The sequence below is a fragment of the Octodon degus genome, unplaced genomic scaffold (assembly GCF_000260255.1).
Source record: "Octodon degus isolate 3935 unplaced genomic scaffold, OctDeg1.0 scaffold00217, whole genome shotgun sequence".
NCBI classification, from domain to species: Eukaryota; Metazoa; Chordata; class Mammalia; order Rodentia; family Octodontidae; genus Octodon; species Octodon degus.
Genome location: NW_004524793.1, coordinates 2,758,730 through 2,764,343, shown reverse-complemented (window position 1 = coordinate 2,764,343; position 5,614 = coordinate 2,758,730).

Here is a 5,614-nt window from a genome sequence, read left to right as displayed (position 1 = left end):
TGGACTACTGGACTCTTGGAATATTTTGCTGAGGTAACACATCTATAATATTCAAATGACAGAACTTATCAAAAAAAAGGATACAGATGAATGTCCATTTTGTATCTTTGTATTAAAAATGGTTAGGATAGTTATACAGTTACATTCTCTCAATGAATAGAGAGATTTGTTCTAATAGTGTTTGTAAATAGGATATCATGTCTGCATCTTGTACAGCAATTAACTACTAGGAAGAAAGTATACAATGTGTTAATCATTGAAACTGTCCTACCAATTTGATTTGAAACTGTCTCATTGCTATTTGTTTTTCAATAAAATTATGGAAAAAAAAGAAAATGTTTCATTGCTATTTTATCTTTCTCCTTTTAAAATGAATAAAAAAGAAACTAACAATTACCCATGGGTAAAATATGAACTGATATCTGTTTTTGTGTAGTCTACAATATGTAAGAATTTTTATATTTATTTATTTAGTTAGTTTTTTGAGACAGTATCTTGATCTGTAGTTTACAATGGCCTTGGACTCATACTGTATTCCAGGCTGGCCTCCAATTTGGAGCAAAGTTTCTGTCTCATCCTCTTCTAAATATTGTGATTACAAGTGTGTGCTGCCACACTGAGCTAGTTTTTATTTTTTTAAACTATTACTTTTAAGGGATATCTGCAAGATATCACATATTTGCCACTAAGGCTAAAACATTTACTAGATTATTTAAATTAGTGATTTATTCTTAGGTAATGACAAGCATAATACAAAGAGACCTTTCAGCTCTGGTCACTTGTTTCCCAATTTCGGAGGGAAGCACTCAGAGTCCAGTAGGTACAACACTCAGATCTTCCTTCAAAACCAAACTGAGTCTTGAAAGCAGTACTTTATCCACCTGAGGATCCTCCTAGACCTGCCCCAGGGATTGGTGTGAGGCCCTGCTCTTCTTGGCTGCCTCAGCCAATGACTGACCTGGAGGTAGGAGATTAGAGTGTGGGAAAGATGGCTGGGGAAGTGAGCCTGACCTGCCCCTCACAGAAGCCCAGGACGCACATGTGGAGCAGCTCCCAATCCCTGAACATGGGCTCAGTCAGAGAGTGCTGTCTTTCAGTTCCTCTTGCAAGAGAACGTTCTTAATAGGATGCGCTAGACTTGGTGCCAGCCCAAGGGCAAGAAGTCACAAAAAGACAGTTGTGAGTGGACTCCACGATTGTGCTCTCTCCTACACATAGCAGTCTGCTCTCCTGTTGTAGAGTGTACTTTTTACCTGCTTTTACTTGGCCCAGAATAATTCTGCAGAGCTTCTTTCTTCTCCTACATTTAATAAACATAAAACCTGGCTATCTTTTGCCCTTGTCTTGAGAAATTCTTTGTGTAGTGCAGAAGAACTTATGAATCACTTCTAGAGAACATCAGCACCCCAAGATCTGGTAACACATTTGGCAGAGATAGCAAGGAGCTAAAATACCATTGGAAATGATTTTTTCCCCAGAAATCTATCAGCTCTACCTGAGATTGACTGGTTTCAATTTTTTTTCTTTTTTCTTTCTCTCTCCCCTAAGCTATTACTCAGGAAGTTTTCTCATGGCTGTAGGAATAATTTTTTGGTTTGTCCTACCAGAAAGGAGGGGCATGAGAAATGCAGGAAGCACAGTCTGTGTTTTTCCCTGTCAGTAAGAGGTCCAACGGTTTACCTCAAGTTTATCTCCCCTTCTATTTCTTCTGTCTCTCATTTCCAGTCACTTGTTGCAGGTACGAGTCAGACTGGAGCTTCCAGAAAACCTACTATTAACCCTGTTGCAGAACAGATTGTTCATGTTCTATGTGTGAAGGCCAGAGTTTAGTGTACACTATTGTCTTCCAGTTTCTGTTATTTAAGACAGTTTTTTCAGCCTTCTCATTCTTGGTGGGAAAATTAGGTATTTGTAATTTGGTCTTCTGCTTAAACAGCTGACTTGTTTGTACTCAGAGTTGTACCTGTTCTCTCAATCTACATGGCCTTTTATCTCTGGGCATCATTAGTGGGATGCTTGGACAAAGCCTTGTTTTTATCTCTATCTTCGTGTCATGGTTCTCAGCCATTTCAGTGTCTCACATAAGTCAGCCATTTTGGGTCATCCTGTGGGTTGATCACATGGATTCAACTACATTTGTTGAGGATTTTATTTGTTCATATGGGTGGGTCACATGCTAAGCTTGTCTGCCATTTTCTTTTTTCAAAGAGCCTCTTAAACACCTAGAATGTTCTCCTTTGTAGTTAGGAGCTAAGACTCTAATTTTATGAAGCATATGGACCTCCTTACCTCTTCTTTTATGGGTCAGGTTAAGTGCCCTCTCTGTTCTAACAAAAATTCAAGTAATTTAGAAACATATACCCAACATCTGGAGAAGAGCGAAGGAAAATTCAGTGAATTTCAAATAAGTGGGTATGCAAAAATAGAGCTATCCTTATTCTTAGAACTTAAAAATACAATAAAGGAGGCCTGTATCTCTATTGCCTTAAACAAGTACTGGGGTTTGATTATCAGGGTAAAAATAAGAAACCACTGTTTCTTTTTTGGGGGGGGTAGCAAAGGGTCTACAAGGTGTTCAGCGTCTCACTACTAGATCAGACTCATAGTGATTCTCCTGTTTACAGCCTCCCAAGAGCTGGAATTATAGGCACCCACCACCACATCCAGTTTCAATTACCATCTCAGGGCATTCCAGGGGCAGGGCCGGCATGGCAGGCCCAGGGATTGAACCTCCGGCCCCTGCGCCTGCTTGCAGGAGATTTAATCCACTGAGGTATTTGGCCAGCCCTAAAACTGCTGTTTCTTAAGTAGCCCAACTGTAAACTCTTCAGAGTATAATATTTATAAAGAATTCTCTCCACAGAGGCTCCTTCCTGATCTCTTAGAAGAATCTCAAGTGACTAAGGATGTCCCTAGTGAGGAGGGCTTCATCCTAATCAATAGGAGTTTCTGCAAAAGTAGCTAGAGGGATCTAGCCCTCTTCCTAACATATTAGGGGACCATAGTTTTGAGGTTCCAATGCTAAAGGAGCCCTCAGTGTAACTCTACTTTCTAGCAAAGAGACTGGTGTTGTAGAGTTAAGGGATCCCATAGGTAGAAGAAAGATTGGATAATGGCTTCCTTGAGCTTTGTCAGAAGTTAATGGAGAAAATTACTAGATATAACTCAAAGTGAGCTCTGACTCTGGAGCTCTGACTCTGGAGTTAGACTCAAGCAATCAGAAGGACAATGGGGAAAAAAGTAATCTCAAGGAGGTCTCAAATTGGGGGATCAATATAAACCCTTTTACTTAATCTGTAGACTTAAAATATTTGTCCCTAAAGCCTTCACCCATAATCCTAGCCTCCACAAAACAAAAGGAAATGTTATGTGAACAGAAGAAATTGAAGGGGAGGGCCAAACAACCACAGAGGCTATCAGATTCCTGGAGCCTATATACAACAAGCAACTCAACAAAAATGGGACAAAAGGGCCAGCCAGATAGCTCAGCGGATGAAAGCACCTGCTTAGGCAAGTGCAGGGACAAGGGTTTGATCCCTAGCACCACATGCCATGCTGGTCCCACCCCTGGAGTGCACTGAGATGGCAACTGAAACTGGGTGTGGTGGTGTATGCCTGTAATACCAGCACTTGGGAGCCTGAAAACAATAGTATCACTCCAAGTCTGATCTGTGTAATGAGACGTTGTAAAACCTGTACTAAATACATAAAAAAGGTACACAAATAACAATCCATAAATATTTCTCTTTTGAATTCTTCTACTCATTCAGAGTAACTTCTGTTTCTCTCTCTTCCCCCTTTCCCCTATCTTTGGGGAAAAAAAATCTATCATCCCACTTTATCCTACCTTCAAAAAATCTGTTTGGTTTTATATTCAATTATGTTTATTTAAGTTCTTACTACTGACACTAGGTTTAGGATTGCTGGTAGCTGCTTCTTCCAGCAGAGCAGTGGCATGGCATGGCATGACATAGAAAGTGTACTGAGTGCCCCTCCCCAGACTTTACAGGATCACCACACTTTCAAGCAAAGACATCTGCTTGGTAAGTGGAGTCTCACAGGGATGCTTTGTGCATTCAATGGGTCTCTTCCTTCTGTGTGGGACACTATCTGAAGGACCCAATATCGAGTTCTTTCTCCCTCTCTCCCTCTCCTCTCCTTTTTCCTTACTTTTTCTCCCTCCCTCTCTCCCTCCCTCCCTCTTTTCCTCTCTTTCTCCCTCACTCCCTTTTCCCCTCTCTTCTCCCTCTCCCTCCATCCCTCTCCAAGATAAGCTATGAGAAACACCATGAATGATATCCCAGAGATTCCACTGACTTTGCCACTGGGCCGTATCCTTTATCAGTAGGAATTATTTGATCTTGCCCATTTGAAAAAGGAGCACTTTATCTATTATTGCAATATAAGTTGTCTCTGGATGAACTACAGAATGGAAGAGGATGGGTACAACATGGCATTTTAAATTACGGTACTATTTTCGTTGATTTTTTAAAACTTGTTTTGTTGTTACAGGTTCTCACTATGCAGCTCTGACTCATAGAGATCCTCCTGTTTTCTGCCTCCCCAGTGCTAGGATTATAGGTGTATGCCACTACATCTGAACTCTATGACCAGTTCAGCCCACCCTGAGGTCAGGGCTGGCACGGCGTGTGGTGCCGGAGATTGAACCATGGTCCCTGCATTTGCCTAACCTTGCATAGGCAGACACTTTAGTCTGCTGAGCTTTCCTGCTGGTCCCTGATTTGTTTATTCATGAAGTATAGAATGTAGAATAAAATCTGTACTGTGCAAATTTTTATGGCCCTTTATCTATGGAAAAATCCTAGAAACAACGGTGCTTAGAGTGGTCCCTGAGGAAGAAAAGTATCTATTGTCAGCCTGTCCTTGGATCTGCAACTATCTCTCAGTGGGATATGGTTTTCTCTCTTCTATTTAATAAAGATAACCACATGAGGTGGTCTCCTCAAGGCTCTCTGCTATGGCTTATGTCCCTATGTCCCTCAGTGCCCCATGCTATCACATTTGTGACTTTTCAGAGGTGGTTGGGTCTAGGGTGTGTGAATGTGGATTGAGGATGTGATACTAGGATAAAGAGCACAGAGACAAGAGTTAAATGTAAAAGCAAATGGATTTTTTCAAGGTAGGAGAACGTGGGATGATAGAATGTTTTTCCAAAGATAGGGGGAAGAGAGAGAGAGAGAGAGAGAGAGAGAGAGAGAGAGAGAGAGAGAGAGAGAGAGAGAGAGAAGCTACTCTGAATGAGTAGGAGAATTCAAAAGTGAAATATTTATGGATTGTTATTTGTGTATCCTTTTAATGTGTTTAGTACAGGGTGTATAGGGTCTCATTACACAGATCAGACTCTGAGTGATCCTCCTGTTTTCAGTCTCCCAAGCACTGGGATTATAGGTGAACACCATCATGCCCAGTCTCAGCTGCCAGCACAGTGTGCTCCAGGGGTGGGGCTGGCACGGCATGTGGTGCCAGGGATCAGTGAGCACGTATCCTAGGATATGACACTAGGATAAAGAGCACGTAGGTGGCTTGTGGTGCCAAGCCACCTGCTTGGCTTAGCATAGTTACAGGTGTGGATAGTGGGAAATCCCATTTTGAG